Source organism: Ornithorhynchus anatinus, chromosome 1 (genome assembly GCF_004115215.2).
Source record: "Ornithorhynchus anatinus isolate Pmale09 chromosome 1, mOrnAna1.pri.v4, whole genome shotgun sequence".
Lineage (NCBI taxonomy): Eukaryota > Metazoa > Chordata > Mammalia > Monotremata > Ornithorhynchidae > Ornithorhynchus > Ornithorhynchus anatinus.
In genome coordinates this window covers 24,638,281-24,662,941 of record NC_041728.1, presented here as the reverse complement: position 1 = coordinate 24,662,941, position 24,661 = coordinate 24,638,281, and the positions used below count along the sequence as shown (strand labels likewise).

At 45.0% G+C, this 24,661-nt stretch overlaps 1 protein-coding gene across 2 annotated transcripts in view; it reads right to left on the bottom strand.

The window, feature by feature from the left end:
- The window catches only part of SV2C (synaptic vesicle glycoprotein 2C), a 115,535-nt gene extending 97,594 nt beyond the window's left edge, over positions 1-17,941 (bottom strand). The window contains exons 1-2 of one of the 2 annotated variants that reach the window (XM_029066913.2): positions 17,721-17,941; positions 8,583-8,636 (exon numbers count right to left, since the gene is read on the bottom strand). The gene's annotated coding sequence lies outside the window, so the exon portion shown is untranslated. The remainder of the gene's footprint in view (positions 1-8,582; positions 8,637-17,720) is intronic. The other variant, XM_001512640.4, reaches the window with a different exon arrangement.
- Positions 17,942-24,661: the final 6,720 nt, after the last annotated feature.

The window sequence follows — 24,661 nt, the reverse complement described above, 5'->3', positions numbered from 1 at the left end:
AACCCCAAGCTTTGCAAACTCATCAGTCATTTCTAGCCCTTATCCACTTATTTATTCATTCTCCTCCTCAGCACTTGTATACATGCATTTATTTTGGCATTCAATTATTCATTTTTGTTAGTTTAGGTGCAAATATTTTTCTATCTCCCCCATTATAGACAGTGTAAACTTGTGGGCAGGGAACCCCATCACTTCTTTCTGTTGTACTTTTCTAAGCGCTTAATACAATGCATTTTATCCAATAGGTATTCAATGAGTAATATTACTATTACATAAATGAGGTGGCATTTTGTTTTGGACAGGACTGAATTTCTTCCCTCACCTCTCTTTAAGTTAAGTACGCTCCTCTGTAATTACACATGATTTCCTCAAATGTGACCAGAAAGAGATGCTCTCAACAAAGGTCAGGAGATGACCTTCTATGGGGATTTGAACGTGTGAGATGTGAAATATAGTGGAGAGGTGAAATATGGAGGAGAGGGGCTGAGAAAGTGAGCAGTGACACTTGCTCTTTTCTCCTGGAACATTCAATCAACAATCGGTTGTATTTATTGAGCACTTAATGTGTGCAGATCACTGTAGTAAGCACCTGGGAGAGTAATAATAATAATGTTGGTATTTGTTAAGCACTTACTCTGTGCAGAGTACTGTTCTAAGTGCTGGGGTAGATACAGGGCATTCAGGTTGTCCCACATGAGGCTCACAGTCTTAATCCCCATTTTACAGATGAGGTAATTGAAGCCCAGAGAAGTGAAGTGACTTGCCCACAGTCACACAGCTGACAAGTGGTGGAGTCGGGATTCGAAGCCATGACCTCTAACTCCCAAGCCCGGGCTCTTTCCACTGACCCACATACACTATAAAGAAGTTGAGTTGCCCAAAAGGAGCTTACAGTCTGGAGGGAGGTGAAATCTCCAGGCTGTGCCAATAAAGCTCACCACAACTGTTTGGTGCAGGAGGAGAACACTCTCACTCATCCATTTCGTCACAGGCTGGGGTGGTGGCAGGGCACATCCCAAAGGGCATAACAAGCTCATCTGTCGATCCGAGACTGACCCCGGAGCAAGGCGGCATTTCCCTCTGCTCCTGCCTGGAGTGAGGTGTTCCCTCTTCTCTAAATGACTTCCTGTGCCAATTCTCTCTGATTTGGGAACCCGGGCCACTGATTCCTTAATGAGTCCTTTTCCCTTAATAGCATTGAATTATTTTCATCCCAGATCTCCTTCAGAGAGCCGGCTGTCAGCCGCATAATTTCTTCTAGACACGCTGCTGCTATCTACCTTGCTGAATCAAATGCGCTTGCCTCTTTCTTTTGGGGCTGATCCTCAGTGGATTGGGTTGTCGGAAACAGGAGACATTGTGGAGGGGGAAAGGCGGGCTCCGCAGAGTGGCTCAGTGGAAAGAGCATGGGCTTAGGAGTCAGAGGTCATGGGTTCTAATCCCAGCTCCGCTTCGTCAGCTGAGTGACTTTGGGCAAGTCACTTAACTTCTCAGTGTCTCAGTTACCTCATCTGTAAAATGGGGATTAAGACTGTGAGCCTCACTTGGGACAACCTGTTTACCCCGTATCTCCCCCAGCGCTTAGAATGGTGCTCGGCACATAGTAAGCGCTTAACAAATACCAACACTACTACATCTCCTCCAGGAAATTTTTCCTGATTAATCTCTCATCTCTCCACTTTATTTCCCCTCCCCCACCACTGCTGCTTCAGCACTTCCACATCACTGAAGTACGTGGTACTTCCCCTCTCACCCACATATTTTTCATTTCTGTTGCTTCTCCCTGCCTCTAATTCAATTTCTGTCTCCCTCTCTGCTTTGTAAACTCTTTGAGAGTAGGGATAGTCTCTAAAAACTCTATTTATATTCTCCCCAGTGCTTAATATAGTGTTCTATACAGAGTAAGCACTCATTAAGTGGTTCGATTGACCAACTGCATTCCAATACAAATGCATCCCTCTTGGGTGCCCTCAGTGACAGAATCACAGTTTCAGTACTCCAGCCAGCTATCATGTCAGCTGAACCTGGCAGCATGGCAAAGATTTCATCAACTTCCCACACCAAAACCCGTGATGTGGGGGGATTCGTGCAGGACATACAGGAGATCTTTCTAAGAGCTTCCATTCTTAATGCTTCCCCAGTGGACTGTAAAACTCTTTGAGGTCAGCAACTGGGTCTTTTACTTCTATTGCACTCTCCCTAGCATTCAGTACAGTGCTTAGCACACAGAAGGAGCCCATATATACTACTGGTTGGGTGACTGAAGGAAGGTGACAGTGTAAGGAGCTGTTTGGTTTTCTCATTTTAAAGGGATGAGCTGAAGGGGATGAGAAGGGCAAAGGAATAAGTAGGCAACTGGGCACTGAATGGAATCTTAAGATTTGACGATTGTTGAAAACTATTTGCAAGGCTGTTTAAAATCTAATTTTATAAACACCTTAACATTTTGGGTGCAAAGAACTAACTAAGGCAAAAAAGTAAACAACAAACAAGAGGCCCTGACCAGGAAGCATGGCTTTGCTGTATCTGAGCTGGGGATTTGATATATTAAGGGGAAACAGACTGTGATTGGAAAATTTCTTTTTGGTAGCTTAAATTGATTTAGGCTTTCATAAAAATGAGAAAATACTGAACTCAACTGACGCTTCATAACAAGTTTAAAAAGCAGGAACGTTCCATATCTTTAATAAAGCTAGACACCTGCATCAAGTATGATCAATTCTCCCAGAACATGGGAACTGTGTCTTCTACAACTCTGTGCTAAGGAAAATGCCTGTTGTAGCTCTCATGTCATAACTGATGCCATATGTAGGCACCTGACTGCCTCTTCAGCCAAAACATCACGCGGTATATCAAGCAGACGCATTGTCAGAAGACTGCTCCCCTAATTCTAACAATAAGTCCTAGCCAGAGTATATAGTGTAAATGCATTCAGGGGGAATGGATTCAAAAGGTAGGAGAAAAAAGTCTGCCAGAATTCCACAGTGGAAGTTACTTTTCACCAGGAATTAGGTACCTGCTTAGAAAGCCCTCTACCAGGCTTCTGTTTTCAGAGATTAACCAGAGAACTCTGGGCACGGGTGTTTGAAGTAGGTAAAAGAGAAGCAAAGAGAGGTTAGTGTATGTTGCATATGTCTAAAAGATAAAACAGCACACTAAAATGAAAGAATGGGCTCTAATAAATCAATGCAAGGCAGGCCATTAATCTAATTTAGCTCAGCAAAGTATTTCAGGGTGCTGACTTATTCTAAGTCCCCTGTATCCAGCAACAAATTACCCATTTATAGAAATGAAAGCAAAACCTAATGGGGTTTTCTTTACTGTGATAAAGGTGAGAGGAGCACAAAATAAAACTCTAACATGATGCCCAGAACTCCTGATTTTAATAGTAGTCTCAGTTAAAAGTTGATATCCAAAGAACAAAATCTGAAAATGAAACAAGAACAATTATTGGGTGGTTGGATATTACCTTTTTAATCTGCTTTTCTCTGGTTTGCTTTTTAAAAGGTCACCATCTTAATTAGGAATACACCTGCCAACTTCTACTGCGAGATTTCCACCAAAAGTTTCATGGGCTGGAGAGCTTCCCATCTTGGTGTAAATATTAGCAGCCAAACTTTATTAAAAATAATAGTACTTGTTAAGGGCTTATTATATGCCAAGTTCTGTAATAACAGTGATAATTATGGAACTTGTTAAGCGCTTACTATGTGTCAAGCACTGTTCTCAGCACTGGGGTAGATACAAGTTAATCAGGTTGGACACAGTCCTTGTGCCACAAGGGATTTACACTCTTAATCCCCATTTTACAGATGAGGGAACTGAGATCCAGAGAAGTTAAATGAGTTGCCCAAGGTCACACAGCAGACATGTCAGAGCCGGAATCAGAATCCAGGACCTTCTGATTCCCGGGCTTGTGTTTTATACACTAAGCCATGCTGCTTCTCTGTACTAAGCAGTGGGGTAGAAACAAGATAATCAGGTGCCACATGGGGCTCACAGTCTAAGTAAGAGGGAGAAGGGGTCCTGAATCCCCATGAAGGGGCTGAGAGGCACATAGAAGTTAAGTGACTTGCCCAAGGTCATATAGAAGGTAAGTAACAGAGCTGGAATTAGAATCCAGGTCCTTTGACTCCCAAGCCTGTGCTCTTTCCACTAGGCCATGCTGCTTCCCCATAAAAAACATAATTACTCCCTCTTCCAAGGTTACAGTATCAGCTTTTTTCTTTCTCGTTTCAAAGTTTAGCTCTATCAAAGAAGAAAATTTCCAATTATCTGGGCTGCAGAGATGATCAATAATAATAATACTATTTTTATGTGCCAAGGCACTGTACTAAGCTCTGGGGTAGATACCAGGTAATTGGGTTGGACAAATTTTTGTCCCACATGGGGCTCGCCATCTTATTCCCCATTCTATAGATGAGGTAACTGAGGCACAGAGAAGTTAAGTGACTTGCCCAAGATCACACAGCAGACACATGGCAGATCAGGGGTCAGAACCCACATCCTTCTGACTCTCAGACCCATGCTCTCTCCACTAGGCCTCACTGCTTCCCAATTATTAGATGGTTCACCCACAACCACAAGAACAGATGTCAAAGACGGCAAACAGCACAGTTCTGCCAAGCCTCCTCTGGTGGCAATCGAGTACCCCAGAGTCTCCAAACTGACACCTGGCAATCCCCTTCTAAATCACCCAGTTTCCAAAGTGACTATGCCTTTAATCTTATAGGAAACATAACAAGGTATATTCAGTCTAACAACTAATGGTATATTTGGAGGACCTACTGTAAACAGAACACTGCACTAAGGTCTTGGGACAGCAGCACAGACTTAATACACATGAACCCTGTCCTTAAAGAGCTTCAGTCTAGTGGAGGAGAAAATCACAATACTCAGAACTGACAGATTTGAAAATCCAGCTCTTGAAATCCTGAGAGAGTTCAAAAGTTGGGGTGAGGAAAAGGTGTAGACATGATACTGCAGCACGAGCATTTCATCCCAATTTCATTACACAAATATTCTAATTCCCTAGGGATTTTTAATGAGTTCTAGCCACTGGTGATGAGAAGCTTCATTCTCTAAAATCTTTTCAGGAAATCTTTTCTCCTCATTGCAAAAATGCTGCTTACTGAAGCCATATTCAATTATGAACTGGGTTAAATGTAACTGCACGAGGAACTCGCACTGTAACTTCACTCATTTTTCATTTTAGCAACTAGAATGTGGCACAGGAACCCAAATGAAATAATGTTAAATAATAAATCAAGCAGATGCTCAGCATCCATTAAACCACATACTGAATATTTTAGCAGTTTAAATTATGCATCTTTGCAGTATTTTAAATTTCACCCACAACCATTTCATGGAGTTTGGAAAATGATTGCCATCTTTGTACTGGACGTCAGATTATCAGCAGATAATTAACGAGCACCCATAGAACCTTAGCATTATTCTAAGAGATCTTTACGCTGGGTATAGAGCTACTACACAGACTGCTGTTACAATAGGCAACATATAAGTTCTGAATTGAATATCTATGCGCTGGACTATTAAAAACAAGCAAGTTCCAAACACCTGCTAGCTGTATGTCTGGCTTCCAAACCTTGATTGTCCTCAACTACTGACAATTACTAAACAAGAAAATTAAAAGTCTAAAATAGAGTCCACATATACTCATTCCTGCTTTGGCTTGAAAAGTTATATTTTCATAGTTCTGAGTGTTGTGACGTTCTCTTCCGCTAGACTGTAGCTCTTTGAGGGCAGGGTTCATGTCTACTATGTTTGTGTTATTGTCCCAAATGCTAAGGGCAGTGTTCCTTTCACAGCAGGTGCTCAGTAAATATTGGTGGTTGTCAGATGGAACATGACAGACACATTTCCTTTAAGACAGAAGGCACAGTTACTTTGCAAACTGGATGATTTAAAGTATTTTAAATGAGCATTCTGCTTGTGGTCAGGGAACTTATCCTGTGCTTCTCTTGACTTTTTCAAGGGCTTATTACAGTGCACTGCGCTCAGTGGGTATACAGTCAATACCATCACTATGACTACCACAATCTCTCCAGGCAGGATGGCAGCCTAATTCCCAGATGATTAGTTCTCTTTCTTACTCTTAAAGATCTCGGCAGGACCCACAAAACCACTCTCAATAACCTGTTTCACCTTTAATAATCCTTAAATATTTCTTAGGGTGAGATGAATCCCTCCTGCAATAATTTAAGTCTATTTCCTCTTCTCAGTAAAGGGGGGTAAGAATTGCTCATTACAATCTTGTCTGTGACTGAACTTTATATACTTGAAGATTGTTTAATTACCCACCAGCCTCCTCTCCACCAGGCTAAATAATTGAATTCCTCTAACTTTTCCTTAATCAGTGAATCATTGGTATTTATTGAGGCCTCACTGTTTGCAGAGCACTGTACTAAGTATTTGGCAGAACACAAGAGAGTTGGTAAACCCATCTGCTGACTGCAAGGAGCTTATGGTCTAGAGGGGAGACAGACATTAAAATAAATAAATTGTATATGTTCATAGCCAAGGGGCTATGAATGGGATGAATATCAAGTACAATCATAACTGTATTTGAAAATACGTTCATCCAAAATGATGTGTCCTGTCAGGAAGCAAGTCTCAGAAGCCTAAACACTTCAGGAAAGTCAAATTTCCTCAGCATTTTCCAGAGCCCAGATCTACTGGTGGTGCTGAATACTTTGGTAAGAACTAACAAAACTTGATGGAGGTCTTGGAACTGTTCACCGAGCTTCTCATTCAATAGTATTTATTGAACGCTTACTATGTGCAGAGCACTGTACTAAGTGCTTGGAATGTACAAATCGGCAGCAGATAGAGACAGTCCTGTATCTGGGGTGCAATACGGATGACAAAGCCTGTGCTACCCTGTGTTCAGAAGCCGCCACACTTTTATTCTGGGAGAAACACAATAACAACATTAAAGTTCTTGAGGTTTTTCTTTTTAACAAGATTCATTCAATCATTTGAAAACTTCCCCAAAATGTATCCAGGGGGTTCGGTTTGATAGATGGACAAAACGGAGTCCAACTTTTGCTATATATTTGTCTTTTGTACTCGAAGATGCTCCCAGTGATAGAGTAGGCCAATTCTACCCAAAAATACAATTTCCATGAGACAATCTCTAGATTGTAAGCTCCTTGTGGGCAGGGAAGATGTCTGCAGACTGTTACATTTTACTCTCCCAAGTGCTTTGTACAGTGCTCTGCAAATAATAAGTGCTCAATAAATACAATTAACTGACACCATATGTCCTTAATTAGGCCCAATCCCAACTAAAGGAAGCCACTTTGATTTCACTTAGCACATCTGCTACCTTCGAAGTCCAGAATATCCCAATTTAAACTTCAGCTGTGAATGCGGACAACACATGCCCATCCAATCCCAGTCTGAAAATACTTCCAGCCGCAACAGCAGGTTCTGTTCCAGATTCTCCAGAACCTACAGCCTCCAACACACTGTTCAGGATTACTAACTCTATTTGACAGCCGGGGAAAACTAAAACGCCAAAGGCTTTTAATGAGTGTCTAACTTTCAATTCTGTCCTGACCATTTTGTCACGCTTCTTTCTCTAAGGCACAATGAGAAATCTGTCAGATTAATGGAGAGGATGTAAAAGCACCTCCTTTCCCCCTCAACCCAAGCATGAATCTCTGGTAGTGCTGCCGGACCAAAAGACACAGCACATAAAATAGCCCAGGATGGGTGGCCTTGTATTCTGGGAACAAGTTTGGAAGGGAAGTTGTAACAGAAAAGGCATTTACCCATTATAATGATAATAACTGTGGTATTTGTTAATAAACACTTACTATGTGCCAGGCACGGTACTATACGTTAGGGTAGATTCAAGCAAATTGGGCTGGACACGGTCCCTGTCCCATGTGGGGCTTACAGTTTCAATCCCCATTTTACAGATGAGGTCATTGAGGCCCAGAGAAGTTAAGTGACTTGCCCATTGCCACACAGCAGGCAAGTGGAGGAACCGGGATTAGACCCCATGACCTTCTGACTCCCAGAAGGTCTATCCAATACACCAAGCTGCCTCCCCCAGCGATACACAGTATGACATGCACAAACTAACACAGAAGAACGTGTTTCCTGTCCATAAGGAGCATTGCACTCTAAATGGGAAATAGAGCAAAATAGTTTTTAAAGCCAAGCAAAATACTAAAGGCAGGTTGGTGTGGAATTTTCCTTGAACCTGCTGCAGCAAGGCCCCTCGAAGCTAATTTTCTTTGGCTGTTGATTGAGCCATGAGTGAAAAGTTCTTTTAAAAGCAAGCTCTGGTCTGTCGTGAAGTCGGGCAGAGTAAAGTGAGATGTGCTGTCCTGCTGGGGGAAATGCAGGAAGTCCTCAAAGTGGAACTGCCTTAAGAGAACTGGGACATGTGGAATAGTTGTTAATGCCATTCTGGTTTCTAAGAGAAGATGCCACTGTCCACCAATCTCCAAGATATGAAGTGAAGGTTGAGAAGCAACGTGGCTTAGTGGATATAGCACGGGCTTGGGAATCAGAAGGACCTGGGTTCTAATCCCAGCCCTGCAGCTTACCTGCTGGATGACCGTGGCAAGTCATTCAAGTTCACTGTGTCTTGGTTCCCTCATCTGTAAAATGGGGAATAAGACCGTGAGCTCCACGTGGGACATGGGCTGTGTCCAACCTGATTAGCTTCTATCCAACCCCAGTACCTAGCACAATGCCTGGCCCATCATAAGAACTTAAATACCATAAAAAAGGTGCAAGGGTACAAGTTATCAAAAATCAATGCACAATGGTAGTAATAATAGCATTTATTAAGCCCGCACTGCGTGCAATGCACTGTACTAAGCGCTTCAGAAATAACAAAGCAAGTGACACCCTCCCTGCCCACAAGGAGCTAGCATTCTAATGGTGAAGCCTACACTTTAAAGGAGTAGACTGAGTCGCACTATGCAGAGACGAGGCAACTGGAAGCCTTGAGAGATAAATTAGCTCACCTTATTGCATTTTTTTTAAAAAGTGGACACATAAGGTGCATCGGTATTTGATATTTGACAGCTTCCTTGAAGAAAAAGCCACCTCTACCGGTGATCTTCAAACCTTGAGTTTTGATTCCATTTGGTAAATCAAAAAACTTTAAACTAGCAGATAGGACAGAGCATGTTTAATTACTCGTGGTATTTCTGGGCTTTATTCGATGGAACGCCATCATTTCCCTGGCTGTCTAATGTAGTATTCGTCAAAGCAAAGATGCAGGGCACAGCCCAGTTTCATCTAAGTAATCCCCCACCACCAGTGCATACACACAAAAAAAGAATCCTTTTCATTGTTTCTGGAAATTTAAATTCAAACTTGGCTCAGTTCCCGGCCAACCTACAATTCAGGGGAGGACTCAGATGACATTTAAACCTTTCTCTAACCATATGTTTGATCACTGCCGGCTTTAAAACAGCAACAGTGGACTCTGGCTGAGGCTCCGGGTAGAAGATGGCCTGTTTGGAAAATCATGTACAGTTTTCACTGATTAGCTCTTTCCCTCTTCCTACATAGGGGACTTTCTATTAATCTCTAGCCTGGTGACTTTGCTTGATATCATCCTTGAACAAAATCAATCCTGCTTGTTTCCATGCACTTGAATCCTATGGGGTGGTCACGGCCACTGCATATTCAGGTGCCCCATGACAGATGTTTTAGAAAACAATTAGCTGTGCGCATAACTTCAGACATTGCGATTATCGGTAAATCAAGGAAGCACAGCCACATCAATAATTTCCCCTGCAAGTCACAGATAAAGCGTGTAGTGTCCTTATCGACACATTAATTACAGTGACAGAGCAGACACACAAGAATTTGTTATGTCGTCTTGGCTCATTCCCTAAATATCCTCTCCCATTGTACTTTCTCTGGGCTAAACTGTTTCCTGCTGACAACAGTCATGCCTCAAAATTTCAAAAGGCACCCGCATTTTCCCGATCCCTTCTTAGTGTAATTTGAGGAGCTGGGAGCTACACGACAGTCTAGCACTTGGACCGGACTGCGGTTCCATAGGAAAGGATCGATCAATCAATCAATGGTATTTATTAAGCACTAACTGTGTGCAGAGCACTGAACTAAGAGCTTTGGGAGAGTAGAGTATAACAGAGTTGATGAACCCATTTCCTGCATGAGGAGATTCCAGTCTGGAGGGATAACTGAGGGCTCTCATTTCCTTTTTCACATGGTCTCTGCTGCTGCTCTTCATGTCTGTGTGTTGGTGAGTGAAGGAAAGGGAGGGATGAGGCTTCTGGGAGAAAGCTAAACTGTAAACTCCTCCTCTAGACTATAAGTCCCTTGTGAGCAGGGAATGGGTCTACTCACTCTAATGTACGATGCTTTCCCAAGTGCTTAATATAGTGGTCTGAACAATCTGAGTGCTCAAATAAGTACCATTGATTTTTTAAAAATTGTTTTTATTAAGTGCTTATTATGTGCTAAGCACTGTACTAAGTACAGTAGTACTGTAGCAGGTAGATAGAAGCTAATCAGGTTGGACACAATCCATGTCCCGCGTAGGGCTTTTTAAAATTAAGAAATAGTAGCTTACGTTTTCCACCCTCCTCCCTTCCCTTCCTCCTCCCCAACTTAAAAAAAAAGCAACATAAATGGCTCTGCTGCCATAAATAGTACCTATTCTGTGGTGGGTCTTCTGCCATACTGCTTCCCAGTGTTTGTTGGGCAAAGCCACTTAAAGTCAAACCAAAGAAGGTTCTCTCAGCAACAACAAATAACCTATCAAACGGATACATTTCCTATTCCCTCTTAGTAAAGGAGTTAGTGCCTCAAGTTCTCCTTGGTGGAATTCCAGAGGAAATCTTCTCCATCCCCTCAGCCAGTGACATTTATTGAGTGCTTACTTGTGCAGAGCACTGCGCCAAGCGCTTGGGAGAGTACAACATAACAGAGTTGGTAGACACATTCCCTTTAGCATTCATTTAAGGTGGAGCCCTACAGAAATCTGAGAGACCGAGAGATGGATGCAGAAGGCAAAGTTCTTTGGTGGAGTTCGACCCCATTCATTTCCCCCAAATCAACAGTATAGATTGTTGGCAAGGAACATATTTACCAATATTGCAATAATAATAATAATTATGGTACTTGTGAAGTGCTTACTATACGCCAAAACAGTTAGTAGACCCGTTCCGTCGCTACGAGCATCCAGTACATTAATTTCCACTTGTTATTCTTATCTTTATTCATGTATATTGTACTCACCCAATTACTTAGTACAGTGCTCTGCACACAGTAAGTGCTCAATAAATACCACTTTTTGATTGGCTGGATTTCATGGGGTATGAAGATGAAAACCCTGCCCTCTAACAACATCAGAGCTAGAGGACACAAAAATAATTAAAAACAACCACAACAAATGGCATTTTAGAAATGAGACAATGCAATTCCACATCCAGCTGGACAGGACACCCGGCAGCTTTCCCTGGGGTCCAGGGAAATGAGATCAACATGGTGGAAAGTCCAGTTTCACACAAAGCGGCAGAGAAGAGGAACACCAAGAATAGAATAGTGCATCCTGAAATGGGGTAACTCTTCTTTTGGACAACAGCATCTGACACACAGTGGGTCTGGAAGACAGTGAAGTCACCTCCTCTCCAGACCTAGGACAGACTCTTCATTCTTGTGGAACATAAGAAGCAGCCGGCCATGCCTGCTGCCTACAACTCTCTCCCCAGTTATTCTTACCTTGTGAGTCCCCAGGGGATTAGGGATTGTGGCTAATTCAATCAATGGTATTTATTGAGTGCTTACTGGGTACAGAGCACTGTCCTAAGTGCTTGAGAGAATACAACAGAGTTAGAAGAGATGTCCCTGTCCACAAGGAGCTTACAGTCTAGAGTATATTTTTCTGTAGCATTTACCACTTACTCAGAAGGTGCGTAATAAATATTATTGCTAATACAGCCCTTACCCTTCATCTCCCCTGAATATCCTAAACAAGAAGTAATGACATTTTCCAATACTAAGGATGCACAACCACACACATATGTGAGAGTATTTCTAACATATATATACAAGGCTCTGTATATCATATATAAGATGCGAGAATGAACATTTGAGCAAAAGTAATTCTGAAAGTGCTGTGTCACCAACTGCAAATTTCATAAGTTAATCAATGGTACTTATTGAGTGCTTACTGTGTGCTGAGCACTGTATAGGAAGCGCTTGGGAGAGTACAAAATAACAGAGTTGATAGACATATACCCTGCCCACAATGAGCTGACAGTCTAGCACGAGTTTATAATCTAGAGGGCTATAGTCTACAGTAAATGCACCAATCAGAGCTGGAAATGGGAAACCTTGGCCTTGACAAGCCAATCTCAAGAGGTTATCTCATTCTTTTCAGGGGAATTATTTTATTTGCATGCTTCCTAAATTTGTGAGGGAGGGTAGGAAAACTTGAGCCAACTCTCCAACTCCATCCACACATTAACTTCAGCTGAGCTGGCTGCCAGCTGCAACACTAATTAAACCCTGCTGGGAATCATGATTCTGCTAGACTACTGTTGGATAAATATTCTCCAAATTTGTCATTCCAGCATTCAGCATCTATAGGACCTGAATCTGGCAACAATCTGGTATAAGGGTAAACTCCCTGTGGGCTAGGAACATGTTCCTTCTTCATTCTGTACTTCCTAAGAATTTGATACAGTGCACCACATCCAGTGGTTGTTCATTGGTCAGTTGATAGTATCCACTGAATGCCTGTGTACAGACCACTGTACTAAGAGTTTGGAAGAGTACAATAGAATCGTTAGGTATAATCCCTGCCCTCAAGGATCATAAAGAAGAAACAAAAATAAATTATAGGTGGCAGTAAGTAATAGAGTATAAAGATAGGTATGTGTTACAGGTAGGGAGGGGAGGGGAGTATCCAAGTGCTTAGGTGACACAAGACGTCCCACTATTACTGTAAGGAATCGTCCTTGATTTTTCCACACTAAGTAGAGGTTATTAGTAGATATCACATTTTTATCTTTCTAGACTCTAAATTCCTTGTGGGCTAGGAACATCTCTACCAACTTTGTTATACTGTATTCCCTCAAGCGCTCAATAAATACCACTGATTGATTTGATTCTGAAAAGACAGAATCAGAGGGCTGGTCTTCGTCTTCAAATTTCTAGCTTTGATTAATGAGTTGAGAACCCTAACCTAGCCGTACATTTGCTGTTGAGGACAGTCCATTCTCTCCATAGGACACGATGATACACACAATATCTAGTCAGCAGAGATAAAACTGCTAACAATATTATAGCCTCAAAATCAAAGGTTTCTTTTTTCTCTCATTCACTTGACCACTTGGCTATGATGATGCAGTTACTTTATGAAGCTGAACTTGACAGAGAACAGAGTTGCTTTTTTCTTTACAATAAGGTTTTTAACCAGGGCATGAGTGGTGGAGTCAGAAATCTAATAGGGTGCTTATGCCAACCCAGACGTTTTATTTATAGGTCTGTGCACTAAACAACTCGAGATAAAACAAAGCAGACTCATCCAAACCAGACTCTTCATTTCCTGAGACATAAGCCCTCAACATGTACACATCACTGACCTGTACAAAATTACACTACCCTCCAGGTTCTATTTTTCTTACTGCTCCATTGAGATGATACATTACATTGTGAAAACACCATAGATGATGTTTCTAATTTGAATCTTCAAATTAACATTGAAAACTGTGAACAGGTTATGGGCAGGGAATGTGCCTGCTAATTCTGTTGTACTGCATTCTCCTAAGTGCTTAGTACAGTGCTCTGCACATAGTAAATGCTAAGTACCATTGATTGATTGCTCAGAGATTGTCCAACCTGCAGGCCTTACATTATTTCACATTTCTGCCCCCTAATTTGAAATATCAGGCACATTTCCAATTCAAATCAGGATGAAAAAGACCATCCCTTCCAGATGTTTGCAGCTGTCCAATTAAAGAAACAAGCTCCAAATTAAATCCATTGCAATATATTTTACCCTACGCATCTTTGAGATAAAGATATTGTCTCTGACACCATACCCTAAACGGAACCATCACAGCTGTGGCTTTTCCCGCCTAGGTTTACAAACAGATTTAATCTAATTGATGAGTTTTTGTTTAAACGAGCATTGGTATGCATGGTGTGATCCGTGTGGCCACAGTAAAGTCCCTGCAACATTCTGACAAATTGCTGGCTGCGGGGTTGAAACAATCTGTGCTAGAAAGCTACATCGGTGAATTGTAGGGCTTTTCCCTGACGCAGCTGCAGGGAATGGGAAGAGGACTTCTCTTCTCAAAAGACATTCACAGTAGCAGTAAACTGTTTAAGAGCATAGTGAATTCTGACAAAAAGGGCTTCTACTCTTTTGGAAAACAAACATTCATTAAATACATTTCCGAATATCAAATTTTCAGAGAACGGGCGAGCTGGGATACCCAATTCCAGAAAAAGACGAACGTTTATGAATCTTGCCATGTGATCCGCAGCGCATAATGACGCTGTTTACCCCTATCTTCTTGAGGGCAAGCCAGGGAAGGATATCTTTTATTTTATATACAGCACTTACCACAGTGAGGGGGCTTAATAAAGTAAATGCTTCCCTTCTTCCCCTGCTTCTGGTATTTTTTTTTAGCTAAAAGATCTTAGGCTACTAAATCGCCTAGATCGAAGAGCAGCAAAATATGGTTTGGTCATGAAAAATGTATTACAGTGCTGTAATGCACAAAAGTACTCAGATGTGACGCAAATATATTTCCTTAAGACAAACGCCGGCTAATGGTTTTGATATGCTGTAATATCAGTCAGATAAAAGCCAACCTCGAATTCTCTGTTTACTACTGAAGAGCAAATTTTATTATAGTACGAAGTCGGAACGGCCTCCAGCTATTTAAAGAGATATTAAATTACTATTTTCTTGATGTCGAAGGGATGTTATTTAATCTCTTCAGGCTAGAGAGCACCTTTACATCAAATCTCTTTGATAAATATCAATTTGTTTTATTCACACGCATTTTCTACTTGTTAATGGGGGGGGGGGGGATCCAAATCCCTGTGAGGTGGGGAGGGACCCAGTGGCTGGTCCCCATTTTTACAGAAAAGGACCCTGAAGGCCAGAGAGGGTGTTACATCCCAAAGTCACCCACTCAGTCCGTGGAAGGGCGAGGGCCGTGACTTCTTTCCCTTTCCACTAAAAGACCACTGGGTCCGGTCACTTGGAGCAGAGGACCTGTCTTTGTCACTGAGTCAGCTGAGGGGGTGCTTTCCTGTGAATCCCCTTCAGGGGACCGTGCTTCCAGGCCTCGGGCGTGTTTTTCTTAAAACAAACTCTAAGTACCCACTGAGAGGAAATAAGGTGTGCATCTGTAGAAGGAGTAGGGGTTTAGGAGTCAGAGATCGTGGGTTCTAATCCCGGCTCTGCCACTTGTCAGCTGTGTGACTTTGGCCAAGTCACTTCACTTCTCTGTGCCTCAGTTCCCTCAACTGTAAAAGGGGGATGAAGACTGTGAGCCCCCCGTGGGACAACCTGACGACCTTGCATCCCCATTCTCCCCCCCGCCCGCCGGCGTGTTTAGAGCAGTGCTTGGTACACAGTAAGCGCTTAACGAATGCCATCACTACTATTATCTGTCGACAGCCCCCCAGCACCACCCTCACACTGTTTTTCACCTCGGGATCCTGTGGCCGTCCGGTGCAATTGGTGTGTGAACCATCCCTTCTCACGAACCCCTTGCAACTCCCAAGGCTCAAACTTTCCAAGTGGGAGTGGGGCAGGGAGGGAAGGGGATGAGGGAGAGGAGTTGTGGGGAGAAGACGACGACACCCTAAAGCATCACCTAAAGCACGGAGCGCTGCCCTGCCACTCCCACATCGTCACCCCGCAGATGAGGCTCTGCCTTGTTTCCTTTTCGGGCTCATCTAGCGGCTGGGACAACTTTGATGATGATGATTATTGTTATGGGGGCGCTGGTTCCCTTTCGGAATTGGGCTTTTCTTTCACCTTTCCTCCAAGAAGGTGGTGAAATACCAGCAGGGCCATGGGGGTCGGGGCCGAGGCTGCCCCGCACTGCAGCGCAATGCGGCGCGGGGAGAGACTGGGGCTCCCCGGGGGGCCGCCCCCGCATTGGCATCACGCCCCCGACAACGGCGCGATGCGGGCAGTGTGGCTCAGTGGAAAGAGCAGGGGCTTGGGAGCCAGAGGTCAGGGGTTCGAATCCCGGCTCTGCCACTTGTCAGCTGGGAGACTGTGGACCAGTCACTTCTCTGGGCCTCCTCTGGAAAATGGGGATGGAGACGGGGAGCCTCACCTGGGACAGTCTGATCACCCTGCATCTCCCCCAGCGCTTAGAACAGTGCTCTGCACATAGTAAGCGCTTAACGAATACCAACATTATTACTATAGAAGCAGGGTGGCTCAGTGGAAAGAGCCCGGGCTTGGGAGTCGGAGGTCGGGGGTTCGAATCCTGACTTTGCCACTTCTCAGCTGGGGGACTGTGGGCAAGTCACTTCTCTGGGCCTCAGTGACCTCCTCTGGAAAGTGGGGATGAAGACGGGGAGCCTCACGTGGGACAACCTAATGACCGGGTATCTAGCCCAGCGCTTAGAACAGTGCCCTGCACATAGTAAGCGCTTAACAAATACCAACATTATTATTATGCGGGGAGGAATTCCCTTCCTCGGAGCCAAGTTGCGGGACGATGGGTGGGGGGGACCGGCGGCAAATTGGCCGGGATTTGCCCACTGTAGGGGAAAGGGGAACATCTGTGGGATGGGTTGAAACCCCTCCGCAGGCACCTGTGCCCCCTTGCTCTACTCCCACCCTCTTCCCCCCAGATGCCCGCCGAGTCTTGTCTCGTTTTTGTCCGTCTGTCTCCCCCGACTAGACTGTAAGCCCGTCAACGGGCAGGAATTGCCTCCATCTGTTGCCGAAATGTACATTCCAAACGCTCAGTACAGTGCTCAGCACCTAGCAATTGCTCAATAAATACTATTGAATGAATGAAAATGAATGAGGGCCCCGGGTCGCCCCTCCCCAAGGACCAGCCGCCCCATCCCACCCACCTGCATCCTGCCTCCCGGGAAAACCCCCAACCCCGTCCCCACCGGAGACAAGGATGGCAAGGATGGAGACAAGGAAACCCCCGCCCACCTGGCCAGCCCTGCCCCTCTGGTCGAGGCAGGCTGGATGCCCCGGTGCCCGGCCCGCGGCCCCTCGGTTCTTTGACGCGTCCCAAAAAGTTGCGCCTCTTGGACGCCGCCGCTTTGCAAAACTGGAAAAAGTTGTCCAAGCTTTAGCTCGGGAATTTAGCAGAAGGAGGGACGGCCAAGCTCGCCCCTCTTTCTCACTTACCTCCCAGACTGAGCCCTCCCTTTCCCTCTGCCCCTCCTCCCCATGGCCCTCTGCTCTACCCCCTTCCCCTCCCCACAGTACTTGTGCAGACTTATTATTCCATTTATTTTACGAATGAGGTGCATTCACCTATAACTCTATTCATTTCTACTATTGCTCACGATGCCTCTCTACTTCCCTTGTCGTCTCCCCCTTCCAGACCGCCAGCCCGTGGTTGGGAGGGGATGGTCTCTGCTGCCGAACTGTACTTTCCAAGAGCTGAGTCCAGTGCTCTGCACACAGTCGGCGCTCAAAAAATAGGACTGAATGAATGAATGATCGAATGAATGAATGAACGTACCGGCTGGGATGCGGAGGACCCTGCCCTTATTGCTGCTGCAACCGGTGCACAGCTTCTCTGGGGGCCAGCGGCACCTGCACGAGGCTGGGCACGGGTGGGCACGGCTGGGCTCTCCCCTCTTGTCTCTGCAGCTGCAGGGCTCGTCGTGCAAGAGGGGTGAGTCCTCCCCGAGGAGCCGGCGAGTGTGTCACAGGCGAAGGGAGGGGCGGAGACGAGGGTGGAGAGGGAGCAGCCGTGGGTTTTCACGATGCAGACCTCCCCTTCCTCCTCCTCCTCCCTGTGCTGCAGTGCTGGGGGAGGGGGCTGCGTGCGGTGGGGGGTGGGCAATCCCCGGGAAGGCGGGAGCAGCATGGGCGGCCTCCTCCCGCACAACACCCCCTTGTCTTGCAGAGACTTTGAGAACCGCCTGCTTTTCCCCGCCAGGAACGCAGTTAATAATGTAATAATCATGTTGCCATTTGTTAAGCGCTTACCATGTGCCCAGCAGCGCTCTAAACTCTCCGGTAGATCCAGGATAATGAGGTTGTCCCCCATGAGGCTCACCGTCTCCATCCCCCTTTTACAGAGGAGGTCACTGAGGCACAGAGAATAATAATAGTAATAATGTTGGCATTTGTTAAGCGTCTACCATGGGTCGAGCACTGTTTTAAACTCGCGGGTAGATCCAGGGTAATCAGGTTGACCCCCGTGAGGCCCCCCGTCTTCATCCCCATTTTACAGAGGAAGTCCCTGAGGCACAGAGAATAATAATAGTAATAATGTTGGCATTTGTTAAGCGCTTACCATGTGCCGAGCACTGTTCTAAGCACTGGGGTAGATCCAAGGTAATCAGGTTGTACCACGTGGGGTTCACAGTCTTCATCCCCATTTTACAGATGAGGGAACTGAGGCACAAAGAAGTGGCTTATGCCACTCAGCATTTCGTTGGGACTACCTCGAGATGGCCAGTGATCTCGTACTTGATGGATGTGATCACTCTAACCGAGGGGAGGGTTGGGGTGGGGATCCTGCCCATTTCCCTTGGGGGCAGGGCACGGGTGGGGGACATAAAGGTGTCAATAAAGATTGCCTTCATCTTTGCAGGCCCTGGGTGGGGAAGGGATTAAAAAACAAAACCTTAAACCCTTGTGTCTGGCGGGGTGTTGGGAGATTTGGGAATAAGTTTGGGCATAGGGAGGAAAACCGAAACACTGCATGACCAAAGCCTTTTTCTTTTGCGTCCCTCTCCAGAGGCGAGCAGGACTTTGGGCGGGCGCAGGCAGAGGCCACTCAGATGACCCCGTTTGGGCCCCTAGTTGCCTCTTCTGCTCCGGATCTCCACAGCCACAGGTGCAAATCTTGCAGGGATCCGGATTTTCCTGCGCTAGGGCTGCCGAGGCCAGGACTGTGTAGTGGCTTAGTCACAGGCTGCAAATCAGTGGGCCAGTCATTCGTATTTCTTGAGCGCTTACTGGGTACAGAGCACTTTACCAGTTGCTAGTAGGGTCCATGCCCCAAGACGGAGCACATCTGGTGGCTGGCTGAACCGCACAGCTGCAGCCTGTTCCCTCTACTTGGAAACTCTGGGCTAGCAAAATGACAACAGGGCAATCCAGCTCCCTTGAGCTCTTGCCTACTTTACCCTGCGGGCACCACAGGAGCCTCTGCACCAGTACCAGATTCAAAGAAGAAACAGTAGAAATGATGGCAAGGCCCATGGCCCACTCTCCCGGGTCTCTGCCTGACATGCCACTCAGCATCTCGTAGTGACTACCTCGAGGTAGCCAGTGAAATCTTCATGGTTCAACCCATCCCCTATTGCCCCTGATGGGGCAAATCTGTAGGACCAAATTATTGGGCTGTTGACAATAATCCAGGGATACTTTAGTCCCTGTCAGAAACAAATTGGGAGATAAAAGCACTGAACATGCTGGTTCTTTGTATTTCGCTGTTGGGAGAAGTAGCTTTTATACTGAACACCTATTGAAATTGCGGTTGCTATTGTTACCATTGAAAAACTTGTACTCAACTAGTGCTAAGCAGCATTATTTGATGCCTATTGCCTAGTGGATAGAGCATGGGCCTGGGAGTCAGAAGGACTTGGGTTCTAATCCTGGCTTCACCACTGTCTGAAGAGTGACCTTGGGCAAGTCATTTAACTTCTCTGTGACTTAGTTACCACATCTGGAAAATGGGTTTTAAGACTGGGTACCCCAAATGGGATATGGACTGTGTCCAACTTCATTTGTTTATATCTACCCCGATGCTTAAGAGCTTAATAAATACCATAAAAAAAGAAGAGGAGGGAGAGCCTGAATGCTGAGTACTCAATCATACCCAACAGACAAATACCCCTCCATACACTCATGTAGGCCTTGGGAACCTTGGGATGGTAAACCTTGCAAAGAGACGTGTGTATGTCTTCTGGCTATCCCCCATGGGTTAGACTTCACCTTTAGGAATTGCAATTTAGTTGGTCAACACTGGTTCCCTACTGAACACTCCCCCACAGGCAGCCATATTCTTCCAGGTAATACTAATGAGCTTCAGCTTGCACCTCCAAAACAGACTGTCTTTCTTATCATTTCCCTCTGCCTTTTGTTGAAATTTTCCCAATCCATCTTTTCCAACAAAGACAGTTTCAACTTTTCCAATCAATCAATGATATTTAATAATAACGTTGGTATTTGTTAAGCGCTTACTATGTGCAGAGCACTGTTCTAAGCGCTGGGGGAGAGACAGGGTAATCAGGTTGTCCCACATGAGGCTCACAGTCTTCATCCCCATTTTACAGATGAGGGAACTGAGGCACAGAGAAGTTAAGTGACTTGCCCACAATCACACAGCTGACAAGTGGCAGAGCTGGGATTCGAACCCATGACCTCTGAATCCCAAGCCCAGGTTCTTTCCACTGAGCCACGCTGCTTCTCTGAGCACTTACTGTGTGCAGAGCACTGTACTAAGCACTCAGGAGAGTACACCATAACAGAGTTGGTAGACATGTTCCCTGTCCACAACAAGGCCCTGCACTTTCCTGTCCATTCAGCCTTGGCTTACAGTAACAATCTTGGTTTTCCTTTAATTTTTTTTTTATAGCTCAGGCTAGTTTTCAGTATTTTTCTTCTCTCCTCCCATTAACACATCCAGAGCACTTTATTTTGCTTCTGGCAAGTGAATTAGTAACAATAGTTTAAATAGACCACGAGGTGCTAAATAGGATGCTTTAGACAGTTTTTGGGCAGGGATTGTCTCTATCTGTTGCCAAATTGTACACTCCAAGCACTTAGTACAGTGCTCTGCACATAGTAAGCGCTCAATAAATACTTTTGAATGAATGCAGAAGGTGGAGAGGAGTGTCAGATTATCCCTCCAGGTTCCAGGAAAATGCTTGGCCTTGGCGGATTCTTGTCTTTTTTGGGCTACAGCACCTGCCAGCTCTTTACTTGCCCAGGAATTTGCCCGAGCTGGGGAGACAGTACCCCACCTCATCCTCCCTGTACTTAACCTTTTGGGTAGGAGGGAGGAGGCATGGGGTGGTGATGGCGAGTAAAATGGCTTGGCCAGGAGGGGCTTCCATCCAGTGCAGACCCCACCCCACTTGACTCTGTTTTCCCCATCTCCTTGGCACTTCTCCAGAGGACTTGGGCTAGCCCCCAATCCTCAGAGAGTGTTTCCTTTTGGCTTCCCTAGCAGTTGGTTCCCACTTAAAACTGCTGTCTTCTCCCATTTTGCCCCAACTCGTGTCCCAAATCGAGCCATTCATCACTCTTAGTTCTCCCACCTCTACCCCATTACTCAAACTTTCCCCCTGCCTGGAATGCCATCTTCCTTCAGCTTCACCAAACCACATCCATCCCCTTTCAAGTCCCTTCTCAAAGTTATCTCCTCCAGGAGGCCAGCCCCAATTAATATTTCTACCTTTAGAGTCATGCCATCCTACCAGCTATCCCGGTATTCAGGTATTTGTTCATTTATTCACTGGGGGCTGTTATATATATCTATCCTCTCACTCTCAACTATATCAGATATGTCAATTTATGTCTGCAGTCACCCCTCATTAGAGGGTAAGTTTCTCATGGGCAGGACTGATGTTTTACAGCACGCTCTCTTTAACATTTTTTCCAAGCACCTAGTCTAGTGTTCCAAGGAAGGTAGATGCTCATTCAAGAATTAGTGTACGCATATCAACATAAGAAGACATATGAATGATTGTAAACCATTTCACTGAATCAGCCAGGCGTTACACGTTGGTGTACTGACGATAAATCTAAAGAAAACAAAGATGATGTGTCAGCCTGCAGCAGAGAAACCATACATGGAGTCAAAAAAATCTATACTGGCAATGCAGAACTAGAACCTGTCATAGAATTCTATTACCTGGGCAGCACACTGACCAAAGTGCGTTGAGAAACGAGAAAGTAGGAGGCTGAATCAAGAAGACCAGACCATCCCTCGGGTGACTGAAATGCAGTGTGACTGCAGCGTGATATCACACTCCAAACCAAATCAAAGTGTACAGAGTTGTAGTTTTTAATTATTCTTATGGTGGTGAGAGCCGAACCCTAAATGGATGCCACATCTGACTCCTTGAGGAGTGGCATCACTGTCATTTCTAGATCATACTCTTTATCAAATGGCAAGGCAACACTGCAAACAGTGAATTGGGATTTAGTCCCAGTTAGTCAGTCAATCATATTTATTGAGCGCTTACTGTATGCAGAGCACTGTACTGAGCGCTTGGGAGAATACGATATAACAATATTGTTATACTGGCCACCTGTGTGACTTTGAGTAAACTTCAGCCTCTCTGAGCCTCATTTTCCCCATCTGTCAAATGGAGATAAAATGCAGCAGACCAAAAGCATCCAACGCATCTGCCATTTAGTTATTCTCCCAGGTCCTAGGTTTGGCCCCATTATCAAGATGAAGGAGAATCTCAGGTGATATCTGATCATCTGTAATGGAAGGAGATGTAAGAAAAAGAAAAATATTCCAGGGGAGGAAAAAAGAGAAAAATAAAAATTGAAAAATGAATCCCATTTGTGGATCCTGAGTTGGTTTCTGGACTTCTCTGGGCTTCCGGATGATGGTGAGCTCCCTATGCCAACTTCCCATCCCTTTCAGCCCTTTGCTGATCAAATATTTTGAATTTGTTTTATTTTGGGAAAAAATAAATCACTGAAAGTTGAAAAATAAGTGGTTTTTCACTCCCAGAGGCTATAGGATCAGAGCAGTGTGTACTAGGTACACAATTTGGAGCATTATGCTGATTCCTTTTCTGAAAAATACTGCAGTAAAAATATAGCTGCCCTTTGAATTCAAAGATGAGGCTGCTGAGAATGAAGTTTGCCTCTGGATGTGAATGTGGCCAGAAAGGCTGAGGGGAAACTGTCAGTCCTGACTCCACCCAAGTGCACCCCGAGGTTGTCCCCTGGAAGGCCTCAGTTGAAGTACCCGGAAGTGCTTTTACTTTTGCCTTTGACTCATGAACACCTTAAAGTTTCTGCTCAAAAAAAGAGCAGTTCTGCCTGCTGGTCTTTCCAGGGGTGTGTCCAATCAGTCATATTTATTGAGCCCTTACTGTGGGCAGAGCACTGTTCTAAGCACTTGGGAGAGTATGATATAACAAAGCCGGTAGACACATTCCCTGCCCACAAAAAGCTAATGCAATTGTTTTCCATTCTCAGTTGTGATCCTACCACCTGAGGCTAAGTGTTTCCTTTGGCCTGCTGGCATTCATTTGCCCAATTTCAGCTCACCTTATTACAGCTATCTGGGTATTGTATTATCATCCATTTCTCTCGTGGGTCCTGCCCTATAAAGGTTAGATTGGTTTAGCTTCTAGGATCCAGGCTTCATTCTAGGACTTTCCTGTGATCTTGCCTTGCTTTTTGATGTTGAATATGACCCGTAAGTGATGGTAATGGAACTCCTCTAAGAGTCCGGGTTTCACAACAGCTCCGTAGATCTTCAGTCTGTGCTGAAGCCTGATGCTATGTTGCCACTCCACTCTGACAATGTCCCCTAAAATATATTGGCTTTCTTGATTTTACTGAAAAAGGACTGACTTTAAAACCCGAATGATAATCGTAAGGAACTTTCCTCAAGAAATTTCCTGCAGGGCTTCTAGCCAGATGATCTTTATAAATTAGCAGTGTCTCTCTAGACTGTAAGCTAGTTGTGGGCAGGGAATGTGTTTACCAACTCTGCTATATTGTACTCTCCCAAGTACTCAGTGCAGTATTCTGCACACAGTAAGCACTTAATAAATACCTTTGATTGACTGATTGTAGTATAAGAGATGGGGGAAAGGACCCTTTCCAGACAACCAGCTCCCCAGTTGCTCACTGCCCACTCACTCCAGTGACTAATATGTCCAACCCCTGGTAGAAAGTCTCATCCTGCCTGCCGCCTGAGGGGGCTGGGGATAGGCTCTCAATGTTGGGGTGTGGGCCTCCATGATCTGACAAAATGGTGGCCTGAGCTACTCTTCTCCAAAATGGGCATTCCAAAGAGCATGGGCAGTGGACATTCCATTTGGTAGTGTGCTCAGAGGCACCCACCAGAGGGGCAGTTGGAGTCCCAGCCCCAGTGCCCTGCCCAGGCCCACAGAAAAGCAAGGTAGGGGCAGGCAGTGCTAGAGCCCCACTTCTCATCCACACAAACTTTCTTCTGGCTTCACTGGAGAGTGTCTTCAGTCCCAGTCTGCCCCACACCCCATTCTCCCCTCAGGAATCCATCTCCTGAATCTGCCCATTCAGTACTACCAACACTTGTCCAAGGACTTGTCTTATCCCATTTTGACTACTACATCAGCCTTCTTGCCAGCCTCCCTGCCTCTCCCCTCTCCAGTCCATGATTCAGTCTGTTGCCTGAACCACTTTTCTCACACACTGTTCTGCACACTATTCTCCCCACTCCTTGGAAACCTCCAATGATTGCCTATCCATCTCTGCATCAAG